Raw genomic sequence first — 27,519 nt, forward strand, 5'->3', positions numbered from 1 at the left:
CTTTGTAAAGATGTTAGATATTATTAATTCTGTTTTGTTTTAATGCTCATGTGTGAAGTTGATGTTTCAAAAGTTATTGTGATCTTTTATGTATGTACTCATGTCATAATTCCACTGATGTATATGTTAGTTCGATTCTTTTGTAAAGCCTGTACTACAGATGTTATCTGTATTGTTATGTTTTTAATAATGTATTCTGTACCTTTGTAATTGTATTCTTATGTTATAAAATTGTAATTGTCACCAGTTCATCATATTATTAACTTGTTAGTTACATTTCACTGCACACGTTTCTGTTGGTCATAGTATATGGACAATATGTGAGAAGTAGGGACTGATAGTGTTTGCACGTGTGTTAATAATTCAGCAAGGGACTGGATAACAGCATTGCTGGTTCTAAGGACAATTCCAAAAACTTTGTGAGTGCACAAGTGGTGGTTTATGGACTTGCTATATTCTCCGCAAGACTCTTCGATGGTGAATGTGCACCTGCACAATCGCAACAGATGGCTGCTGGTCATCTCTACAAGGACTACAGTGGGTCTGCACCTCTGGTGGCCCACCAATACCATTATCTCTGCAAGGACTACAGTGGGTCTACATCTTTGATGATCCATCAATACCATTATTTCTACAAGGACTGCAGTGGGTCTGCACCTCTGGTGGCCCACCAATACCACAATCTCTACCAGGACTACAGTGGGTCTGCTCTGTGATGACCTACCTACCAATATTCTTCCAAACTTCGACGACTCCGCTGTGGGTTTGCTATGTTGTGGCCCATTACCTGTCTGCATATCGAGTCAGCACTGTCTTTCCATTGGAAGGACAACACTACTTCTTCAAGACTGCATGGAAATCCACTACTTCTGTGTGCAATTTCTTTTACTAATGAGACTTGGTGACAAAAAACCTGTAATTACTGTTATGATGAATGATCAGGACTATCTTTATGGACTGTGAGAAATTTTTAGCTTTTGACCAACATTGTATCAATAAGTGTGTGCATTTGATTTCTTTGTTATTGTAATTATGAAAAATTTTATCAAATCATTATTGGCCACTGCCCAAAAAAAATTTGTAAAATTTTTTGTGGGAAGCATGGGGGCTATGTAAGTAGGCTGTTTATGTTTTCTTTATGTAAGTAGACTGTTTAGGTTCTTATATTGGTAACGCCGCCGCCACGTAGCGCTCTCTGTACGAAAATCACTGGCTGTGCTGTGTGCAGTCTGTGGCTAGTTTGCATTGTTGTCTGCCATTGTAGAGGGGCAGCTGGATGTTAACAGCGCATAGCGTTGCGCAGTTGGAGGTGAGCCGCCAGCAGTGGTGGATGTGTTGAGAGAGATGGCGGAGATTTGTAATTTGTTATGAACTGCTATATTTATATATGATGATATCAAGGTAAATACATTGTTTGTTCTCTATTAATATCTTTCATTTGCTAACTATCCCTATCAGTAGTTAGTGCCTTCCATAGTTTGAATCTTTTATTTAGCTGGCAGTAGTGGCGCTCGCTGTATTGCAGTAGCTTGAGCAGCGAAGATTTTTGTGAGGTAAGTGATTTGTGAAAGGTATAGTTTAATGTTTGTCAGGGCCATTCTTTAGTAGGGAATTTTGAAAGTCAGATTGCGTTGCGCTAACAAAATATTGTGTGTCAGTTTAAGCACAGTCATGTATAATTGTTCAAAGGGGACGTTTCATATGTCGACCCTTAGCCGAGGATACCTCACTGGAATCTTCTGATTTTTTCTTGTAGTTTGTGTAATTAGTGTAGCTTTTGTTTATTGCTAGCGCGTAATTGTAGAGAGAATCTCCTTTGTAGTTGCAGTCTTTCATTGTTGTACTGTAAAACAGTTGTGGCATGCATGTAGATTTGCACCAAGTATTTCGCAGCTGCGCTTGCAATTAACTAGATATTATTTTCAGTGCTATGTTAATGTGTTCTCTTATTTTTGATCTTCAAATTGTGTTTTTCTGTGTTGTCATGTGAAATACTGTGACAATAATGGCGTGTGAAAAACGTAATACTAGACTCCAAAGTAAACTGAGAAATGACAGTGAAAATGAAAGCAGTGTGTTAGCGCCACCGAGTAATGAATTAACTGATGTTCAAAGTAGTAATTTGATAATTGTGCATAGGGAAATGGAGCGGGCGGCAAACAATGGCGTGGACAGTGAAACAATTAGTGAAGAGGGAAGCATTATCGATCGATCGGTCGGCAACAGCTCGCCTCAGGAATCCGAAATGATAGGACACAATTTTGCAAACACTGTAGATTCAGGTTTTGGATCCTCACCGTTTTCTCAAATAAGTCAAGACACATTTTCTGCTTGTCAAAATGTGAATGTTTCCGGTGTAAATTCACTGCCGAAAAGCACTGAGGAACATGTTTCAGACACCAATGCATTGTTATTACAATTAATACAGCAAATGGGACAAACACAGCAAAAGCTTCAAAAGTTAGACACAATGGAACAAAATCTTCGAAAGTTAGACACAGTGGAACAAAATCTTAAAAAGTTAGACACAATGGAACAACACCAGAGACAAACACAGCAACAGTTAGACGCAATGGAACAAAATCTTCACACCACGCTTGAACAAACACGTGAAGATTTAACTACTGAGTTACATAACATTGAATCGAAATGTCAAAAAGTCTGTAATGACGTAAAAACACAAATTTGTGAGCATTTTCAACCTATTTTTTCGCGGCATGAAAATGTATTACAGAATCACGAAGCAGCCATAAAAGAACTGCAAACCATTGTTCATGAAAATCACGACACCTTGCAAGCTAAATTTGACTCAGTTGCATCTACCGATTCGGTTACGCAACTTGCAAAAACTCAGGATAACTTAAAGGACACAGTAGATTCGATTTCAACACAAATGGACACTCTGAAACTTGGTTCAGAAAAACACACTGAGGAAATGTGTTCATTATCAGAGAAAGTAGTTGAACTTTCGGATCAGCTAAATAATTTATCTACGAAGGTAGATGATAATCTGAATGACGCAAAACCGGTAGTCTTTAATGACACAGAACAGAGCGAACAAATTAGGAAACTGAAACAAAATCTGAATCAAATTGATACGCAACACCAAAGAGAAATCCGGGAAGTACAAGATCAGCTGACACAGGTAGTACAAGAATTACGTATTTCAGAAGACACTCGCGCTCCAACACGGGAAGAGGAACTTAGAAATACGCAAAAGCCTCAAAATAATAACACAGGGCATTTCGGTAATTATGAAAGAAATTGGCAAGGTACACCGAATTTTGAGATGGAACCGCCGACACGACGTAACTATGACCGAGATGCTACTCGCCGACACGATGATTTTGACTATAAGCTGTTCATTACTACAAGTAAATTCAAAACGTTTAAGAATTCTGCCAACGACATTCATCCACAAGCGTGGCTCCATCAATTCTCTCATTGTTTCCCTCTCAACTGGTCATTGGAGCACAGGTTAGAATTTATGTGTGGCTACTTAGAGAATGAACCAGCTGTAAGAATGCGATCGGTCATTCACGATTGTCACAGTGAAGGACATTTTTATCATGCCTTCCTCTCAGCGTATTGGTCTCAAGCTACACAAGACCGTGTAAAACATAACATCATAATGATGAAACACTTCGAACAATCTGAATTTTCCAGTCTTGTGAAATATTTTGAAGACATGTTGCACACGAATCAATACCTGTCAAACCCATACAGCCCCTCAGAACTCATCCGCATTTGCTTAATCAAACTGCCTAAACATTTACGACATATTATTTTAGCAGGACGTTGCAAAGACGACATTGAAGCTTTTCAGGGACTGTTACAAGAATTAGAAATTGACACAGACAGTCGCGGGATGCGAAAACAGGAAAACAATCACTACAGGTCACATCCGTCACAATTCCGTGACGACAGAAACGATAACTGGACGCGACAAGGCTATTCTCACCACACAAATCGTGACCAAAATAGACACCACCCGTATGACAACCGTTGGCAGAGTAGTAATAATTACAGGGAAAGATCACCTCTCCGCAGTAATGACTATTACAGAGACAATCAGAGAAACAGACAATATGGGAACCAAAATAATTATTATTACGGGAGACAGAATAACTTTAGACGCAACGGTCCAGGGCGCAGTTACGATTCAGGGAGAAATTCTCCACCACGTGACCGACACGAAAGAAACTGTGTAAACTACCGACAAAACGACAGACCTGAATTCCATCAGAACTGGCGAGCTTTAAACAGAGCTGGGCCCTCTCGGCAAGGCGAATTTGTGGAAGTTAGGCCTCCTAATCCCAGTAACGACGCGCGGCAACAAAGAGACAGACAATGACTCGCACCGCAGGCATACACGTGCGCCGGCTGGCTCCCAGAAAAATAACATTATATCTGGTACTGCTAATGAGATTTTAATGCAACATTTTGGTTGACCTGAAAATACATTCTGGATTTAAGGTACTTTCTGAGAGATACCAGATGACACAGTGGTTAGTTTATGTGACAGCTACACGATTATATCACGACGTTACTAATGTGTGACACAATTTACATTGTTGCTTTTGCGGAGTATCTGTTTTATAACTGCACAGTTTTCCTGAATTCTTCTGGAAAGTAAAACATGTTTAATAGTAACTTTTGTGGTATAGCTACAAGGAGACAGCCTTTTCTGTAGCACAACAATACGTTATAGCACAGTACTTTCCTCATCACGGCAATAAGCGTAATAACTAAGATATCTATACGCAAAGCATTTCACTTTTGTGTATCATGAGGTAAGTACATTGACTTTAGCAGAACTTTGCTTATGGAGGACGATAATTACGACACTTCCACAGAATTATCTTACAGCAAGACGCACATTTAGCGCTACAGGACACGCATTTGAGTGATTAATCTTATACTTAAAACACTTATTTTCAAAGATTTTTTAATTACAAAGAAAGTTTTCCGTGATACATTTCATTCCATTGCTGTAATTTGTAACACCTGAGGGTATAATTACATTTATCCTCAGGGGGGTACACGCTTACTTTGTGTACCATGTGTGTGGCAACCACAAGGAACCCTAGCTAATATGGTATTTGCTTATACAACTTTACACATCGGTACCATATTTCTCTAACACACAAATTACACAGCTATCTGATCATGTAACTGAGAGATAAACCTTTTTTATTACATCAGTGACATATGTTTACGCAATTACAGAGTTGGATTACTTCACACCTACGAAATTGTATTTTGTCTGTACTGTGTGAACTCTTCATATTTTTTTCGGAACCATTGTGATACTATGAGAGCTTTGAATGATGTATTTGGTATGGGATCATGATTTTTAAAGTACGTTTGAGGTAGATGACACCATTGAAATGAGCAGAGAATTTTTTTAGGTTTTGAAATTATTGGAGGAAGTTACGACGATTTTGAGATTTGACTGAAGTGTTATGATGTTATTATTACGACGACGATGTGTATTATGTTGTTGAGGAATGTTTATTATGCTACGTATTTCTCACGATGAAATATTGAAGAAGTGTCGACGAATATGTATATGTATAATGAGGTAAGGAATAATGAGTAGTGTTTAGGGACTCTGATTTATGAAAAGGATGTTGGAAACCAAGAAACGTACTTTAAGAGTTATGAAATGTGTGACTGTATCACAATGCTGACCAATATTTTTTTTGGACACTTATATTTATAGGATTTTGTTTCTACAGATTTGCAACGCTAATTCTTGACCTGTGAAATATTTTTATATGAGACTGCCACGGTAGCAGAAACTGCTGTCGTAAATATTTCCGTACGAAAGTTAAGTGACCACCTGCACGTAATGCGTCGCGGGCACCCAGCTGTGTCAGACGCCTGGAGAAAAAGCCATTATTGCGATCCCTTTTCAGCGGCACAGGTAGAACAAAAAAAAAGGGGAGGCCATTATCCTCGGAAATATTCTTACATCTGCAAACCTGATAATGACAAGTGTCTTTCTACGAGAATTGAGAGCTACTGACTTACGAAATGCCACATAGCTATTGAATGATATTTTTATGCTTTGGTTTGCGTAATTGCTTATTTCATTTGATATCTGGTTTCCAGCTGTGTTGCAGCATTGCTTTTATAAAATGAAATGCATTTGCTAATGTGAACACTTTCTGTCAACAGATCTATTAAATAATTATTTTATGATCCACATTCTTTAAAAAAAAAAGGTGCACTTGGAAAGGACAGAACAATAAGAAGGAACTAGTAACAGTAACACATAATTTTCTTTTCAAGTACATGGTAATATTTCTTTTTACAATCAGTTGTTGTGGTGCACCACTTTAATTACTTAGACATTAAGATGTGATTATACATTTCCCTTATCTGCATTGTTATCTTTAGTGTACTATTTTTTCTGCTTGAGCTATGTCATGTTTAGGTATAAGTTGCTGCTGTTTGCCAGGCATAGTGTTATTGAATTTGACTTTTGCTCATTTATGCTGCTAGCTTTGCCAATTTGCATTTTTTGCATTGCTGTTTGTGTTGATTTGTTATGTGATGCTGCATTGCCTCGTCCCTTAGTTTAGCATCTGAGCTCAGTAGATTTAAGTTAGCTTAAGAGGGGGTAGCCTCTAAGAGAATGAGTTGCGATGAATTGGAAGAAATGCATTGAGAAAACAGGTTTAGGTAGGATTTTCTTGGAAATAAATGTTGAGGTAAGAAATGTGTGAACATATAAATACAGAAAGCATGCTTAGATAGAATTTTTTTTGGTGGAAACAAAGGATGAAATAAGAGGAAAGATATATGAAGTTTTGGGTTGGACTGCAGTACCAAATGTTACACTGAAAACGAACCCTGTCCTTTCCTATTGGTGTTATCCCACTATGTGTGTGTGTACCCTTGTGTATTTGTTTTCTTCCTGTCTCTGTGTAGTTTCATAGAACTTTTTTCTTCTTTTAATATTAAGCTACATTCACTATGATGAGGAAGACTGTTATCCTCGAATATAATTAGCATTAATAATATGTTATTTACTTTGTAAAGATGTTAGATATTATTAATTCTGTTTTGTTTTAATGCTCATGTGTGAAGTTGATGTTTCAAAAGTTATTGTGATCTTTTATGTATGTACTCATGTCATAATTCCACTGATGTATATGTTAGTTCGATTCTTTTGTAAAGCCTGTACTACAGATGTTATCTGTATTGTTATGTTTTTAATAATGTATTCTGTACCTTTGTAATTGTATTCTTATGTTATAAAATTGTAATTGTCACCAGTTCATCATATTATTAACTTGTTAGTTACATTTCACTGCACACGTTTCTGTTGGTCATAGTATATGGACAATATGTGAGAAGTAGGGACTGATAGTGTTTGCACGTGTGTTAATAATTCAGCAAGGGACTGGATAACAGCATTGCTGGTTCTAAGGACAATTCCAAAAACTTTGTGAGTGCACAAGTGGTGGTTTATGGACTTGCTATATTCTCCGCAAGACTCTTCGATGGTGAATGTGCACCTGCACAATCGCAACAGATGGCTGCTGGTCATCTCTACAAGGACTACAGTGGGTCTGCACCTCTGGTGGCCCACCAATACCATTATCTCTGCAAGGACTACAGTGGGTCTACATCTTTGATGATCCATCAATACCATTATTTCTACAAGGACTGCAGTGGGTCTGCACCTCTGGTGGCCCACCAATACCACAATCTCTACCAGGACTACAGTGGGTCTGCTCTGTGATGACCTACCTACCAATATTCTTCCAAACTTCGACGACTCCGCTGTGGGTTTGCTATGTTGTGGCCCATTACCTGTCTGCATGTCGAGTCAGCACTGTCTTTCCATTGGAAGGACAACACTACTTCTTCAAGACTGCATGGAAATCCACTACTTCTGTGTGCAATTTCTTTTACTAATGAGACTTGGTGACAAAAAACCTGTAATTACTGTTATGATGAATGATCAGGACTATCTTTATGGACTGTGAGAAATTTTTAGCTTTTGACCAACATTGTATCAATAAGTGTGTGCATTTGATTTCTTTGTTATTGTAATTATGAAAAATTTTATCAAATCATTATTGGCCACTGCCCAAAAAAAATTTGTAAAATTTTTTGTGGGAAGCATGGGGGCTATGTAAGTAGGCTGTTTATGTTTTCTTTATGTAAGTAGACTGTTTAGGTTCTTATATTGGTAACGCCGCCGCCACGTAGCGCTCTCTGTACGAAAATCACTGGCTGTGCTGTGTGCAGTCTGTGGCTAGTTTGCATTGTTGTCTGCCATTGTAGAGGGGCAGCTGGATGTTAACAGCGCATAGCGTTGCGCAGTTGGAGGTGAGCCGCCAGCAGTGGTGGATGTGGGGAGAGAGATGGCGGAGATTTGTAATTTGTCATGAACTGCTATATTTATATATGATGATATCAAGGTAAATACATTGTTTGTTCTCTATTAATATCTTTCATTTGCTAACTATCCCTATCAGTAGTTAGTGCCTTCCATAGTTTGAATCTTTTATTTAGCTGGCAGTAGTGGCGCTCGCTGTATTGCAGTAGCTTGAGCAGCGAAGATTTTTGTGAGGTAAGTGATTTGTGAAAGGTATAGTTTAATGTTTGTCAGGGCCATTCTTTAGTAGGGAATTTTGAAAGTCAGATTGCGTTGCGCTAACAAAATATTGTGTGTCAGTTTAAGCACAGTCATGTATAATTGTTCAAAGGGGACGTTTCATATGTCGACCCTTAGCCGAGGATACCTCACTGGAATCTTCTGATTTTTTCTTGTAGTTTGTGTAATTAGTGTAGCTTTTGTTTATTGCTAGCGCGTAATTGTAGAGAGAATCTCCTTTGTAGTTGCAGTCTTTCATTGTTGTACTGTAAAACAGTTGTGGCATGCATGTAGATTTGCACCAAGTATTTCGCAGCTGCGCTTGCAATTAACTAGATATTATTTTCAGTGCTATGTTAATGTGTTCTCTTATTTTTGATCTTCAAATTGTGTTTTTCTGTGTTGTCGTGTGAAATACTGTGACAATAATGGCGTGTGAAAAACGTAATACTAGACTCCAAAGTAAACTGAGAAATGACAGTGAAAATGAAAGCAGTGTGTTAGCGCCACCGAGTAATGAATTAACTGATGTTCAAAGTAGTAATTTGATAATTGTGCATAGGGAAATGGAGCGGGCGGCAAACAATGGCGTGGACAGTGAAACAATTAGTGAAGAGGGAAGCATTATCGATCGATCGGTCGGCAACAGCTCGCCTCAGGAATCCGAAATGATAGGACACAATTTTGCAAACACTGTAGATTCAGGTTTTGGATCCTCACCGTTTTCTCAAATAAGTCAAGACACATTTTCTGCTTGTCAAAATGTGAATGTTTCCGGTGTAAATTCACTGCCGAAAAGCACTGAGGAACATGTTTCAGACACCAATGCATTGTTATTACAATTAATACAGCAAATGGGACAAACACAGCAAAAGCTTCAAAAGTTAGACACAATGGAACAAAATCTTCGAAAGTTAGACACAGTGGAACAAAATCTTAAAAAGTTAGACACAATGGAACAACACCAGAGACAAACACAGCAACAGTTAGACGCAATGGAACAAAATCTTCACACCACGCTTGAACAAACACGTGAAGATTTAACTACTGAGTTACATAACATTGAATCGAAATGTCAAAAAGTCTGTAATGACGTAAAAACACAAATTTGTGAGCATTTTCAACCTATTTTTTCGCGGCATGAAAATGTATTACAGAATCACGAAGCAGCCATAAAAGAACTGCAAACCATTGTTCATGAAAATCACGACACCTTGCAAGCTAAATTTGACTCAGTTGCATCTACCGATTCGGTTACGCAACTTGCAAAAACTCAGGATAACTTAAAGGACACAGTAGATTCGATTTCAACACAAATGGACACTCTGAAACTTGGTTCAGAAAAACACACTGAGGAAATGTGTTCATTATCAGAGAAAGTAGTTGAACTTTCGGATCAGCTAAATAATTTATCTACGAAGGTAGATGATAATCTGAATGACGCAAAACCGGTAGTCTTTAATGACACAGAACAGAGCGAACAAATTAGGAAACTGAAACAAAATCTGAATCAAATTGATACGCAACACCAAAGAGAAATCCGGGAAGTACAAGATCAGCTGACACAGGTAGTACAAGAATTACGTATTTCAGAAGACACTCGCGCTCCAACACGGGAAGAGGAACTTAGAAATACGCAAAAGCCTCAAAATAATAACACAGGGCATTTCGGTAATTATGAAAGAAATTGGCAAGGTACACCGAATTTTGAGATGGAACCGCCGACACGACGTAACTATGACCGAGATGCTACTCGCCGACACGATGATTTTGACTATAACCTGTTCATTACTACACGTAAATTCAAAACGTTTAAGAATTCTGCCAACGACATTCATCCACAAGCGTGGCTCCATCAATTCTCTCATTGTTTCCCTCTCAACTGGTCATTGGAGCACAGGTTAGAATTTATGTGTGGCTACTTAGAGAATGAACCAGCTGTAAGAATGCGATCGGTCATTCACGATTGTCACAGTGAAGGACATTTTTATCATGCCTTCCTCTCAGCGTATTGGTCTCAAGCTACGCAAGACCGTGTAAAACATAACATCATAATGATGAAACACTTCGAACAATCTGAATTTTCCAGTCTTGTGAAATATTTTAAAGACATGTTGCACAAGAATCAATACCTGTCAAACCCATACAGCCCCTCAGAACTCATCCGCATTTGCTTAATCAAACTGCCTAAACATTTACGACATATTATTTTAGCAGGACGTTGCAAAGACGACATTGAAGCTTTTCAGGGACTGTTACAAGAATTAGAAATTGACACAGACAGTCGCGGGATGCGAAAACAGGAAAACAATCACTACAGGTCACATCCGTCACAATTCCGTGACGACAGAAACGATAACTGGACGCGACAAGGCTATTCTCACCACACAAATCGTGACCAAAATAGACACCACCCGTATGACAACCGTTGGCAGAGTAGTAATAATTACAGGGAAAGATCACCTCTCCGCGGTAATGACTATTACAGAGACAATCAGAGAAACAGACAATATGGGAACCAAAATAATTATTATTACGGGAGACAGAATAACTTTAGACGCAACGGTCCAGGGCGCAGTTACGATTCAGGGAGAAATTCTCCACCACGTGACCGACACGAAAGAAACTGTGTAAACTACCGACAAAACGACAGACCTGAATTCCATCAGAACTGGCGAGCTTTAAACAGAGCTGGGCCCTCTCGGCAAGGCGAATTTGTGGAAGTTAGGCCTCCTAATCCCAGTAACGACGCGCGGCAACAAAGAGACAGACAATGACTCGCACCGCAGGCATACACGTGCGCCGGCTGGCTCCCAGAAAAATAACATTATATCTGGTACTGCTAATGAGATTTTAATGCAACATTTTGGTTGACCTGAAAATACATTCTGGATTTAAGGTACTTTCTGAGAGATACCAGATGACACAGTGGTTAGTTTATGTGACAGCTACACGATTATATCACGACGTTACTAATGTGTGACACAATTTACATTGTTGCTTTTGCGGAGTATCTGTTTTATAACTGCACAGTTTTCCTGAATTCTTCTGGAAAGTAAAACATGTTTAATAGTAACTTTTGTGGTATAGCTACAAGGAGACAGCCTTTTCTGTAGCACAACAATACGTTATAGCACAGTACTTTCCTCATCACGGCAATAAGCGTAATAACTAAGATATCTATACGCAAAGCATTTCACTTTTGTGTATCATGAGGTAAGTACATTGACTTTAGCAGAACTTTGCTTATGGAGGACGATAATTACGACACTTCCACAGAATTATCTTACAGCAAGACGCACATTTAGCGCTACAGGACACGCATTTGAGTGATTAATCTTATACTTAAAACACTTATTTTCAAAGATTTTTTAATTACAAAGAAAGTTTTCCGTGATACATTTCATTCCATTGCTGTAATTTGTAACACCTGAGGGTATAATTACATTTATCCTCAGGGGGGTACACGCTTACTTTGTGTACCATGTGTGTGGCAACCACAAGGAACCCTAGCTAATATGGTATTTGCTTATACAACTTTACACATCGGTACCATATTTCTCTAACACACAAATTACACAGCTATCTGATCATGTAACTGAGAGATAAACCTTTTTTATTACATCAGTGACATATGTTTACGCAATTACAGAGTTGGATTACTTCACACCTACGAAATTGTATTTTGTCTGTACTGTGTGAACTCTTCATATTTTTTTCGGAACCATTGTGATACTATGAGAGCTTTGAATGATGTATTTGGTATGGGATCATGATTTTTAAAGTACGTTTGAGGTAGATGACACCATTGAAATGAGCAGAGAATTTTTTTAGGTTTTGAAATTATTGGAGGAAGTTACGACGATTTTGAGATTTGACTGAAGTGTTATGATGTTATTATTACGACGACGATGTGTATTATGTTGTTGAGGAATGTTTATTATGCTACGTATTTCTCACGATGAAATATTGAAGAAGTGTCGACGAATATGTATATGTATAATGAGGTAAGGAATAATGAGTAGTGTTTAGGGACTCTGATTTATGAAAAGGATGTTGGAAACCAAGAAACGTACTTTAAGAGTTATGAAATGTGTGACTGTATCACAATGCTGACCAATATTTTTTTTGGACACTTATATTTATAGGATTTTGTTTCTACAGATTTGCAACGCTAATTCTTGACCTGTGAAATATTTTTATATGAGACTGCCACGGTAGCAGAAACTGCTGTCGTAAATATTTCCGTACGAAAGTTAAGTGACCACCTGCACGTAATGCGTCGCGGGCACCCAGCTGTGTCAGACGCCTGGAGAAAAAGCCATTATTGCGATCCCTTTTCAGCGGCACAGGTAGAACAAAAAAAAAGGGGAGGCCATTATCCTCGGAAATATTCTTACATCTGCAAACCTGATAATGACAAGTGTCTTTCTACGAGAATTGAGAGCTACTGACTTACGAAATGCCACATAGCTATTGAATGATATTTTTATGCTTTGGTTTGCGTAATTGCTTATTTCATTTGATATCTGGTTTCCAGCTGTGTTGCAGCATTGCTTTTATAAAATGAAATGCATTTGCTAATGTGAACACTTTCTGTCAACAGATCTATTAAATAATTATTTTATGATCCACATTCTTTAAAAAAAAAAGGTGCACTTGGAAAGGACAGAACAATAAGAAGGAACTAGTAACAGTAACACATAATTTTCTTTTCAAGTACATGGTAATATTTCTTTTTACAATCAGTTGTTGTGGTGCACCACTTTAATTACTTAGACATTAAGATGTGATTATACATTTCCCTTATCTGCATTGTTATCTTTAGTGTACTATTTTTTCTGCTTGAGCTATGTCATGTTTAGGTATAAGTTGCTGCTGTTTGCCAGGCATAGTGTTATTGAATTTGACTTTTGCTCATTTATGCTGCTAGCTTTGCCAATTTGCATTTTTTGCATTGCTGTTTGTGTTGATTTGTTATGTGATGCTGCATTGCCTCGTCCCTTAGTTTAGCATCTGAGCTCAGTAGATTTAAGTTAGCTTAAGAGGGGGTAGCCTCTAAGAGAATGAGTTGCGATGAATTGGAAGAAATGCATTGAGAAAACAGGTTTAGGTAGGATTTTCTTGGAAATAAATGTTGAGGTAAGAAATGTGTGAACATATAAATACAGAAAGCATGCTTAGATAGAATTTTTTTTGGTGGAAACAAAGGATGAAATAAGAGGAAAGATATATGAAGTTTTGGGTTGGACTGCAGTACCAAATGTTACACTGAAAACGAACCCTGTCCTTTCCTATTGGTGTTATCCCACTATGTGTGTGTGTACCCTTGTGTATTTGTTTTCTTCCTGTCTCTGTGTAGTTTCATAGAACTTTTTTCTTCTTTTAATATTAAGCTACATTCACTATGATGAGGAAGACTGTTATCCTCGAATATAATTAGCATTAATAATATGTTATTTACTTTGTAAAGATGTTAGATATTATTAATTCTGTTTTGTTTTAATGCTCATGTGTGAAGTTGATGTTTCAAAAGTTATTGTGATCTTTTATGTATGTACTCATGTCATAATTCCACTGATGTATATGTTAGTTCGATTCTTTTGTAAAGCCTGTACTACAGATGTTATCTGTATTGTTATGTTTTTAATAATGTATTCTGTACCTTTGTAATTGTATTCTTATGTTATAAAATTGTAATTGTCACCAGTTCATCATATTATTAACTTGTTAGTTACATTTCACTGCACACGTTTCTGTTGGTCATAGTATATGGACAATATGTGAGAAGTAGGGACTGATAGTGTTTGCACGTGTGTTAATAATTCAGCAAGGGACTGGATAACAGCATTGCTGGTTCTAAGGACAATTCCAAAAACTTTGTGAGTGCACAAGTGGTGGTTTATGGACTTGCTATATTCTCCGCAAGACTCTTCGATGGTGAATGTGCACCTGCACAATCGCAACAGATGGCTGCTGGTCATCTCTACAAGGACTACAGTGGGTCTGCACCTCTGGTGGCCCACCAATACCATTATCTCTGCAAGGACTACAGTGGGTCTACATCTTTGATGATCCATCAATACCATTATTTCTACAAGGACTGCAGTGGGTCTGCACCTCTGGTGGCCCACCAATACCACAATCTCTACCAGGACTACAGTGGGTCTGCTCTGTGATGACCTACCTACCAATATTCTTCCAAACTTCGACGACTCCGCTGTGGGTTTGCTATGTTGTGGCCCATTACCTGTCTGCATGTCGAGTCAGCACTGTCTTTCCATTGGAAGGACAACACTACTTCTTCAAGACTGCATGGAAATCCACTACTTCTGTGTGCAATTTCTTTTACTAATGAGACTTGGTGACAAAAAACCTGTAATTACTGTTATGATGAATGATCAGGACTATCTTTATGGACTGTGAGAAATTTTTAGCTTTTGACCAACATTGTATCAATAAGTGTGTGCATTTGATTTCTTTGTTATTGTAATTATGAAAAATTTTATCAAATCATTATTGGCCACTGCCCAAAAAAAATTTGTAAAATTTTTTGTGGGAAGCATGGGGGCTATGTAAGTAGGCTGTTTATGTTTTCTTTATGTAAGTAGACTGTTTAGGTTCTTATATTGGTAACGCCGCCGCCACGTAGCGCTCTCTGTACGAAAATCACTGGCTGTGCTGTGTGCAGTCTGTGGCTAGTTTGCATTGTTGTCTGCCATTGTAGAGGGGCAGCTGGATGTTAACAGCGCATAGCATTGCGCAGTTGGAGGTGAGCCGCCAGCAGTGGTGGATGTGGGGAGAGAGATGGCGGAGATTTGTAATTTGTCATGAACTGCTATATTTATATATGATGATATCAAGGTAAATACATTGTTTGTTCTCTATTAATATCTTTCATTTGCTAACCATCCCTATCAGTAGTTAGTGCCTTCCATAGTTTGAATCTTTTATTTAGCTGGCAGTAGTGGCGCTCGCTGTATTGCAGTAGCTTGAGCAGCGAAGATTTTTGTGAGGTAAGTGATTTGTGAAAGGTATAGTTTAAAGTTAGTCAGGGCCATTCTTTTGAAGGGAATTTTGAAAGTCAGATTGCGTTGCGCTAACAAAATATTGTGTGTCAATTTAAGGACAGTCTTGTATAAATGTTCAATGGGGACGTTTCATAGTTACGTTTAAGTAGTTCTAAGTTCTAGGGGACTGATGACCTCAGAAGTTAAGTCCCATAGTGCTCAGAGCCGTTTGAACCATTTTTACGAACCAGCTAGGCTCTGATGTTGCACAAACTGATTATTTCCATCCTTTCCGATTATTAAGTTCAGCGCACTGCCAAACACAGCTTAACCAGGATTATTTTTGGCATGACGACGGAAAAAAATGGCAACACCAAAAAACAGTGCGACTTAAACGAAAGTTGTAGTCGTGTTTCTGGAAGATGATGTTTGTTCAAATTTCGCACCACTCGCATTAGTAGTGGCGCTGGTGGCACCACTATGAGGATGAAAATGGAATTTTCTTTAAATACGTGTCGTAACGGTTGAGAGCGTTATTTACACTACTGGCCATTAAAATTGCTACACCACGAAGATGTGCTACAGACGCGAAATTTAACCGACAGGAAGAAGATGCTGTGATATGCAAATGATTAGCTTTTCAGAGCATTCACACAAGGTTGGCGCCGGTGGCGACACCTACAACGTGCTGACATGAGGAAAGTTTCCAACCAATTTCTCATACACAAACAGCTGTTGACCGGCGTTGCCTGGCGAAACGTAGTTGTGATGCCTCGTCTAAGGAGAAGAAACGCATTCCATCACGTTTCCGACTTTGATAAAGGTCGGGTTGTAGCCTATCGCGATTGCCTTTTATGGTATCGCGACATTTCTGTTCGCGTTGGTCGAGATGCAATGACTGTTAGCAGCATATGGAATCGGTGTTCAGGAGGGTAATACGGAACGCCGTGCTGGATCCCAACGGCCTCATAGTAGTCGAGATGACAGGCATCTTATCCGCATGGCTGTAACGGATCTTGCAGCCACGTCTCGATCCCTGAGTCAACAGATGGGGAGGTTTTCAAGACAACAACCACCTGCATGAACAGTTCGACGACGTTTGCAGCAGCATGGACTATCTGCTCCGAGAGCATGGCTTCTGTTACCCCTGACGCTGCATCACAGACAGGAGCGCCTGCGATGGTGCACTCAACGACGAACCTGGGTGTACGAATGGCAAAACGTCATTATTTCGGATGAATCCAGGTTCTGTTTACAGCATCATGATGGTCGCATCCGTGTCTGGCGACATCGCGGTGAACGCACATTGGAGGTGTGTATTCATCTTCGCCATACTGGCGTATTACCTGGTGTGACGGTATGGGGTACCATTGGTTACATGTCTCGGTCACCTCTTGTTCGCATTGACGGCACTTTGAACAGTGGACGTTACATTTCAGATGTGTTACGACGCGTGGCTTTACCCTTCATTCGATCCCTGCGAAACCCTACATTTCAGCAGGATAATGCACGACCGCATTTTGCAGGTCCTGTACAGGCCTTTCTGGATACAGAAAATGTTCGACTGCTGCCCTGACCAGCACATTCTCCAGATCTCTCAGCAATTGAAAACGTCTGGTCAATGGTGGCAGAGCAACTGGCTCTTCACAATACGCCAGTCAATACTCTTGATGAACTGTGGTGTTGTGTTGAAGGTGCATGAGCAACTGTACCTGTACACGCCATCCAAGCTCTGTCTGACTCAATGCCCAGGCGTATCAAGGCCATTATTACGGACAGAGGTGGTTGTTCTGGGTACTGATTTCTCAGGATCTAGGCACCCAAACTGCGTGAAAATGTAACGACATGTCAGTTCTAGTATAATATATTTGTCCAATGAATACCCGTTTATCATCTGCATTTGTTCTTGGTGTAGCAATTTTAATGGCCAGTAGTGTACCTTTGAGATTAGACATGGCGAGTTGACGTTAGTCAAGAATGCCTTTAAGGCGACAAAGACGCCTTTATCAAAACCGCACTAAGTTTGACCGAGTTCATGTAAGACGCCTACGAGAAGGTGGATGTCCCTTCTGCGACACTGCACAGAGACTGGGCGGGAATGTAGCCACGGCACGTCATTGCTTGGAGCGGTGCTCACGAGAATGTATAGGCGAAAGAAGACCGGGCTCCGGACTGCCACGCAGCGCGACCGCGGCCTAACATGTACAGCTGCGACACTCACTGCTGTGAAAGTTGTTAACGTCTGCCGGCCGCTGTGGCCGAGCGGTTCTAGGCGCTTCAGTCTGGAACCGCGCCACCACTACGGTCACGGGTTCGAATCCTGCCTCGGGCATGGATGTGTGTGATGTCCTTAGGTTTAAGTAGTTCTAAGTTCTAGGGGACTTACTACCTCAGATGTAAGTCCCATAGTGCTCAGAGCCATTTGAAGCATTTGTTAACGTCTGACAGTTGGCGCGACACTAGCACCCCAAGCGGCGAAAAAGCAACCTTAATGCTAAAGTTTATTTTTATTTATTTTTCTAGTTAGTTAGCGAAATGGTAAATTTTTGCGTTCTAAGCATTACGAAATTGTCAAGACAGGATAGATAATTAAAAACATGTAAATACAGCTGAATCTACTTGGTTCAGTGACAGAAGCTACAACTTAATGATGAAGAAATACTTTCGAATATGTGTATTACTGCAGCTTACATGGGGAGATAAACACACATTTCATTAATGAGAAGAATATATTTCTTTTTTATCTTGTCTTATTATGATAGACACTTTCCTTGACACGTAACAACTTTTTAGAGAGCCTAATGATTCGCACAGTCTTACACTTCACTATACTTTCTAATACATAAATATTTTTTGTAAATGTAACTACTTTTGTTTCGAAAGCGAATGTGTTGAAGATTCTTGCCGTGTTTGGCTCAGATGCAGCAACAGTTGTGGAATTGGTTTCTTCTACGTTGGGAAAGAGTTTTATTGCTTTTGTTCTTTTACTATCGCATCTGTGGTTTTTTCTTCAGCTGTAGTTGTGGCAGCTTGTCTGCTACGTTAAATAATGTAGGTTTTGCATTGCATACACGTTACCTAAGTTCCACATTCACTGATTTATCTGGAAGTTTAGCGAAGAAAACTTTGCGTTTTTGAGTAGATATACGACGTCTTTTTGCAAAAGGTCAGGTCTTCTGCTGTTTACTTGCAATTTTTTGTTCTTAAAGAACACGACATTCTCTATAAATATCTGTAGCTGACAAGGAAATCGTAAATAAACTGTTCTGTAATGTAGCGGTTCACAACTCCCAGGGTCGTTAGGAAACCTAGAAAAAAAGACAAATGTGCTGTCTTTTTCTTGTTGTTGATGCGGTTAATTGCGCTACAGACGCTCTCGTTCGTAAAAACAATTCTAAAGACCGATATAAACAATTACAATTCGCTTTCGCTTACAAAAGATCCCGCCGAATTCAATAGTATAACTTCCTACCGCTTGGCGCGCTGCAACCGGGTAACAAAAAAGAGACGGAATGTCGCGACCGTTATGTTAAGACTGTGGCACTACGGAGAGGGAAGACCATCGTCTTCGGTGTGTAGCTCTGGCTCACCGTACTGCGATTGCAGTAGCAATTTGAGCAGCAGTTGGCACCACAGTGACACAACGAACTGTTACAGATCGGTTACATCAAAGGCAGCTCCTAGCCAGACGCCCTGCAGCGTGTATTCCACTGAATGCAGCTTCTAACAGCCGTGTATCGCAAGTCTTTAGAGGAACGGAAGGTTAGAAATGATTGGAAAAGAGCACTGGTAGTTCCAGTTTTCAAGAAGGGTCGTCGAACAGATGCGCAAATCTATAGGCCTATATCTCTGACGTCGATCTGTTGTAGAATTTTAGAACATGTTTTTTGCTCGCGTATCATGTCATTTCTGGAAACCCAGAATCTACTCTGTAGGAATCAACATGGGTTCCGGAAACAGCGATCGTGTGAGACCCAACTCGCTTTATTTGTTCATGAGACCCAGAAAATATTAGATACAGGCTCCCAGGTAGATGCCATTTTCCTTGACTTCCGGAAGGCGTTCGACACACTTCCGCGCTGTCGCCTGATAAACAAAGTAAGAGCCTACAGAATATCAGACCAGCTGGGTGGCTGGATTGAAGAGTTTTTAGCAAACAGAACACATCATGTTGTTCTCAATGGAGAGACGTCTACAGACGTTAAAGTAACCTCTGGCGTGCCACAGGGGAGTGTTATGGGACCATTGCATTTCACAATGTATATAAATGACCTAGTAGATAGTGTCGCAGTTCCATGCGGCTTTTCGTGGATGATGCTGTAGTATGCAGAGAAGTTGCAGCAGTAGAAAACTGCAGCGAAATTCAGGAAGATCTGCAGCGGATAGGCACTTGGTTCAGGGAGTGGCAACTGACCCTTAACATAGACAAATGTAATGTATTGCGAATACATAGAAAGAAGGATCCTTTATTGTATGATTATATGATAGCGGAACAAACACTGGTAGCAGTTACTTCTGTAAAATATCTGGGAGTATGCGTACGGAACGATTTGAAGTGGAATGATCATACAAAATTAATTGTTGGTAAGGCGGGTGCCAGGTTGAGATTCATTGGGAGAGTCCTTAGAAAATGTAGTCCATCAACAAAGGAGGTGGCTTACAGGTGGCTTACAAAATATTCGTTCGACCTATTCTTGAGTATTGCTCATCAATGTGGGATCCATACCAGGTCGGGTTGACAGAGGAGATAGAAAAGATCCAAAGAAGAGCGGCGCGTTTCGTCACAGGGTTATCTGGTAAGCGTGATAGCGTTATGGAGATGTTTAGCAAACTCAAGTGGCAGGCTCTGCAAGAGAAGCGCTCTGCATCGCGGTGTAACTTGCAGTCCAGGTTTCGAGAGGGTGCGTTTCTGGATGAGGTATCGAGTATATTGCTTCCCCCTACTTATACCTCCCGAGGAGATCACGAATGCAAAATTAGATTCGAGCGCGCACGGAGGCTTTCCGGCAGTCGTTCTTACCGCGAACCATACGCGACTGGGACAGGAAAGGGAGGTAATGACAGTGGCACGTCAAGTGCCCTCCGCTACACACCGTTGGTTGACTTGCGGAGTATAAATGTAGATGTAGAATCCAAACCACCGCCGCTTGCAACTTCCGTAGTATCAAGTGAGAGCTCAGTGGAGGGCAGGATGGAAGTCTGTCGTGTATTCTGATGAAAGCTGGTTTTGCCTCGGTGCCAGTGATGGCCAAGTGTTGGTTAGAAGGGGGCCAGTTGAGAGCCTGCAGCCAACCTGTCTGCATGCTAGACACACTGAACCTGGGGGAGTTATGATCTGGGGTGCGATTTCGTATGACAGCAGGAGCACACACCCGGGCTGCAAAATTTGTGCTTCACTCTGGTAATTCGATCTTTCGCGTTGCCATTATTGAACAGCATTCCAGGGCGTGTTTTCCAACAGAATAACGCTTGCCCACATACCGCTACTGTAACCAAACATGCTCTACAGAGTGTCGACATGTTGCCTTGGTCTACTCGATCATAAAATCTGTCTCCAATCGAGCTCATATGGGACATTTACAAACAGCTTTAACCGTCCCTGAATTGAGCGACCAAGTGCAACACGTATGGAACTCCAGCCCACAAACTGACATCCGGCACCTACACAACACAATCCATGTATGTTTGCATTCAAGAGTCTGTCGATTACACCGGTCATTAATGAAGAAGCATTTCACATTTGCAATTGCTTGTCTCTTGTTTACATTAACCTGTGATTTGCAACGTTAATGATTTAAATATTTTACCGACAGAAATATATTCACAAATTTTCATTACTCTTCATTATTCAATTTTTGGCATTACGATTTTTTTCCGTCAATATATTTCTTATGTATTCAGGTGTATGGCACGTAAGTAACTTTCTTTTCTCGATGTCTTAGTCACGTAGCGCATTAGCGCTAGTGTTATTCGTAACTTTCAAGGCACACACACCTGTACAGAACCGAATTTAATTTGTTGATATGTTGACTCGGTTTCCTTGCTACGGAAGAGCTGATTACGAATTGTTATTGCTTTTTAAACCTATCTGCCATCAATCCTACTGGTGACCAAGTATTTACAGCTGTTACTTTATTCTTTTATTGGTTTTAAAACTGCTTTGATAATTGTAATCAATTAGTTCAAGCTGTATCCTTAATGGTCAAGAACGTTAAAGTACCTATTTTTTTGTTTGAATTGATGCTTTGGTCAGAATGTTTTTCTTAAACTGCAATAGTTAACTGGAATATCTATTTTACAAGATTGTGCCAAATTTCCGTCGCTGAGAGCTCTGGAAGATAAAATCAATTATTGTACTAAAACATTACTCAACGGGAGCTCGACACCTACAACATTCCTGGTTCAAAAATGGTTCAAATGGCTCTGAGCACTATGGGACGTAACATCTGTGGTCATCTGTCCCCTAGAACTTAGAACTACTTAAACCTAACTAACCTAAAGACATCACACACATCCATGCCCGAGGCAGAATTCGAACCTGCGACCGTAGCAGTCACGCGGTTCCAGACTGAAGCGCCTAGAACCACACGGCCACACCGGCCGGCCACAGCATTGCTGCTCCATGTAGTTGCTACCATGATAAATATCATTTACCATATCAGAAACATAACGTTTGTGCTCAGTTGGACGCTATTGCTGGCTTGTATAAAAAAAGTGAGTCTGCATACCTCTGTAACGAGTGAGATGCTGAGCTCAGTAAGAAGATAGGTGTTAGTATTATATATTCCATAGCTTTGGGAGTTAGTTTTTACTAAAAGAAAAAAAGAAGGAAAATATATACTATGAAAGCGTTATGTGAATTGATAGGTGTTCCATTATCGCTATTAGTATCCATTTTTTAACAAACCCCTACTCTGTGTTATCCAAGCAATCGGTCAATATATAACAAGTACTTTTTAAATGCCATTTTAAATAAATTTGGTTTAGTAATTTATTGTAAAATTTTATTCCTTGGCAGAAAATGCTGTTTTGAGCTTTATGTTTCTTCTTTCTTGGATGTCATGACCCAGTCACACGAAAATATTTGAGTCGAAACATTTATGCACTGTCTGACAAAAAATAAAGCACTCAGAACATAAGGTCGAAGTCAATGCAACTTTGTACACTCCTGGAAATTGAAATAAGAACACCGTGAATTCATTGTCCCAGGAAGGGGAAACTTTATTGACACATTCCTGGAGTCAGATACATCACATGATCACACTGACAGAACCACAGGCACATAGACACAGGCAACAGAGCATGCACAATGTCGGCACTAGTACAGTGTATATCCACCTTTCGCAGAAATGCAGGCTGCTATTCTCCCATGGAGACGATCGTAGAGATGCTGGATGTAGTCCTGTGGAACGGCTTGCCATGCCATTTCCACCTGGCGCCTCAGTTGGACCAGCGTTCGTGCTGGACGTGCAGACCGCGTGAGACGACGCTTCATCCAGTCCCAAACATGCTCAATGGGGGACAGATCCGGAGATCTTGCTGGCCAGGGTAGTTGACTTACACCTTCTAGAGCACGTTGGGTGGCACGGGATACATGCGGACGTGCATTGTCCTGTTGGAACAGCAAGTTCCCTTGCCGGTCTAGGAATGGTAGAACGATGGGTTCGATGACGGTTTGAATGTACCGTGCACTATTCAGTGTCCCCTCGACGATCACCAGTGGTGTACGGCCAGTGTAGGAGATCGCTCCCCACACCATGATGCCGGGTGTTGGCCCTGTGTGCCTCGGTCGTATGCAGTCCTGATTGTGGCGCTCACCTGCACTGCGCCAAACACGCATACGACTATCATTGGCATCATTGGCACCAAGGCAGAAGCGACTCTCATCGCTGAAGACGACACGTCTCCATTCGTCCCTCCATTCACGCCTATCGCGACACCACTGGAGGCGGGCTGCACGATGTTGGGGCGTGAGCGGAAGACGGCCTAACGGTGTGCGGGACCGTAGCCCAGCTTCATGGAGACGGTTGCGAATGGTCCTCGCCGATACCCCAGGAGCAACAGTGTCCCTAATTTGCTGGGAAGTGGCGGTGCGGTCCCCTACGGCACTGCGTAGGATCCTACGGTCTTGGCGTGCATCCGTGCGTCGCTGCTGTCCGGTCCCAGGTCGACGGGCACGTGCACCTTCCGCCGACCACTGGCGACAACATCGATGTACTGTGGAGACCTCACGCCCCACGTGTTGAGCAATTCGGCGGTACGTCCACCCGGCCTCCCGCATGCCCACTATACGCCCTCGCTCAAAGTCCGTCAACTGCACATACGGTTCACGTCCACGCTGTCGCGGCATGCTACCAGTGTTAAAGACTGCGATGGAGCTCCGTATGCCACGGCAAACTGGCTGACACTGACGGCGGCGGTGCACAAATGCTGCGCAGCCAGCGCCATTCGACGGCCAACACCGCGGTTCCTGGTGTGTCCGCTGTGCCGTGCGTGTGATCATTGCTTGTACAGCCCTCTCGCAGTGTCCGGAGCAAGTACGGTGGGTCTGACACACCGGTGTCAATGTGTTCTTTTTTCCATTTCCAGGAGTGTATATGTGCACATCACCAGTAAATATGTAAATGATTAGAGTTGTAATTAAGTGTGACGGGTACAGTAGCTACGAAAGTGAATTTACGTTTAGTGTTGTTACCAGGCCTGGTATGGTATACAAGTGGCGTATACAGCAACAGATATTGAATGATGATGGTGACGGGCACAGAGAAGCTGCGTCTTTCATGTGAGACAATGTTATCAGAATCGGACAGTATTTGAAAAGCGCTTCATTGTGGAACCCTATCTGGCCAGCTTGTCGAATCATGCGGTAGCTAGAGCAGTGTATCTGTGGTGACCCTTGCTCACAGTTCCAGTTTCTGTTGCTAGGCGACACTTCAGTTACTGGCAGTGTCGGGGAATTCAAAATCCAATACGGCTGACGTGGAACATTAAAAAATCCAAGATTGTGCTGGTTAGAAATGTATGCAGTATTTTAGAATATGACTATGTATATGTAATTATACTGTTAAATATTCCATGATGCTACTCCAGGTGGGTGCAAAATTAGTGTGCGCAACGGAAAATTATGAACGCTAAAATGATGATTTGGCCCTGTCTGGCTATCCCCCTGAAGCAGATCTTAGGACCTCTTAATGCTCTTTAACATATAAATTACAACCTCAACATAAATGAATGATTAAGGCAACTAATACTACTAAATCATGAATGTTGCTTCTTATTATGCATTTATTGTAGATTTAAAGCAACTCTTTATATTTGTCTATATTTCCTGACTAAAACTTGCTGATCAACTGTCCAACTCTGCCCCTTTTTATGGCTACACTATCTAACATAAATAACACGAAATGGCTGACATCATCTACGTACCAAACACTAGATGACACTACCATCAAAGATGATCTACGGTGGTGTGAAACCCCAGTGGAAATAAACTAGCGTGATCACAGCTGGTTAGCTTTATAGCTGTAATAAGCTGAAGAAATATCACTGTATGTACTGTGTCCGTTTCGTCGGGGTGATGGTTCTTGTACACGTCTGCGTCGATGGAAGAACTTGAGTCAACAAAATAAAAATTCTTTCAAACACTAGGACGGCAGAAGGCGGTCCTCTGACTAATACATTCTAATACTGTCTTCTCCCCTGTGTGTTCTACAGACGAGAAACGCGAACTCCCAGCCACAAAGATGGAGTACAAATAACGTCTCAATGTAAGTATAGGCAGAAGAAGTGCTCTGAATCACTGAATGCTGCGTACTCAACGATGACTTCCAACCCGGAGGCGAAGTCCAGCACAGTGCAGCCACGGAATATTCTCCCTCTCTACAGATTCTTCCGAACGCTGGCCAACCATATTTCAGTCTTTTGTCGTCCAGCACGGAGAGTTTGCGAGGGAATACCTGTACTCGTGCAATGGTATGCTTCTGATTAAAAATCCTTGGAAATAACTCAGCCTCCGTGATTTCCGAGGTGATGCTTCCCCGTTCCTCTCAGCTGTGGCCAAGATTTGCAGAGTTCCCGGTTATCCTGGTCTTGCTCCAGCGCTGGCCGGCCGCATCTCTGTTGTGCTCCAGCGCTCAGGTGCCCCAACGTCCGTCTTGCTACTTCCTGTGTTTAAGCAGCACCAACACACCTGTGCTGGCCTTCCACCCAGGCCTTGAGTTCCACCTGTCGTTTCATCTCCACTGGCGTTCCAGCCTCTACCAGTATAGGCAATCATTCATTACGCCATTTTGATAATAAAGACACTCTGTCACCTCTGATGCAAAAGCGTTAACAATTATTCACAAGACGTACGTGACAATGTAAGTCTTTGTTAAAATACTCATATGTACGATGTACAACCTATCAAATGATACCTAATTGCGGTTGTAGATCACAGCAAAGTATGGAGATGAGTGCTTGAAAGGTGCGAAATTATAGCCACCTTACAATATGATTACTGTTGTTGACAGCAAAAAGTATTTAAAATGAGCAAGATGACAGCGCGATCGTCTAAATGATAGAAAAATTTTAACCACACTAGGCTATCAGTTTTATTCCTTTAATGCAGCATGTATATAAATTATATTACTGGCCTGTCTGGGCCTTAAGCCATTATCAGATTATGATATAGGTGATGTGTGTGTCACATTTAAAAATGTATGGGAAAGTATACTATATGCTGCTAAACGAATGTGTAAGGACTAATAAGCTACATGTTAGTAATGGTTTTGTTGTGAAAGTTGCCCTCGTAGCCTGATTGGTATGTGCAACACTACATCTGTAAAATTCGACTCGTGTATGTGTGGGAGCATATCGGCCCCCACATTATACGAAACAAACATTTTTAAATATGGCACTCACATCACCAATGTCATACTTTTGATAATGGCCTAAGGACGAAACTGGTCAGTAATGTAATTTATATGCATCGTACATCAAAGGAATAAAACTGCAGCCTGTGGTGGTTAATACGGCTCCATCATTTAGACGAAACACTGTGGCTGTTGACCCATACATGAAGAAATTATGACAGCATGACATCATCAAGATGGCAGATGGCGGGAACTTAAGGAATGCAAGATAGTGTTGGGGGAAATTTTAAAAATTGGCCAAGTGCGAGTAAGACTTGGGCACTGTCCGCAGGGTTCCGTACAAACTTAACTATATGTATAGATAGTTTCCTGTTATCGATATCGATACTGGCAAGACACTGGTCACGGGAATTCCATGACCGAATCAGCAACTCTGCTGTAGTTTATGAGTCTAGCCCGGACATACAAAAAAGAAAGATAGAAAAGCTAGCTGGGACTTAAGTTTATGTATAGAGAGAGAGAGACGTTTAAAACAATATATTTATTTGCTTAATAAAACATGAGTACAATTTACTTTTTACTTTTACATGCGGAAATATTTTTCTGTCATGCTTTTGACAGATTATGAATGCAATGTTACTTCTAATGGCAAAAAGATATTTTTATGTGATATAATTACAATTTAACTACTTTCGGATTTTTGCCTTGTAGCGTACAACTTTGTTTCTTGCCAAATTTCATGATTCTAAGTCAACGGGAAGTACCCCATGACTTTGCGAGTATCAAAATATGTGGCATAAATGGACGTATTTTTTAATTGCGTTAACCTACAGATAGTCGGATAACGATTTCCAAAAAAATACTTTTTATGTGCGAACACAAGGGTATGAAAAGGTTATGGGTAAATTTGGAGAGGATATGGAGGCCAACAGGAACGGGAAACAACTCTTGGATTTCTGTGCCAGAATGGGCTTAGTAATCACAAACTCCTTTTTTAAACATAAGAACACTCACCGGTATACTTGGGAAGGCAGAGGAA

The sequence above is a fragment of the Schistocerca serialis genome, chromosome 2, assembly GCF_023864345.2.
Source record: "Schistocerca serialis cubense isolate TAMUIC-IGC-003099 chromosome 2, iqSchSeri2.2, whole genome shotgun sequence".
Classification (NCBI taxonomy): domain Eukaryota; kingdom Metazoa; phylum Arthropoda; class Insecta; order Orthoptera; family Acrididae; genus Schistocerca; species Schistocerca serialis.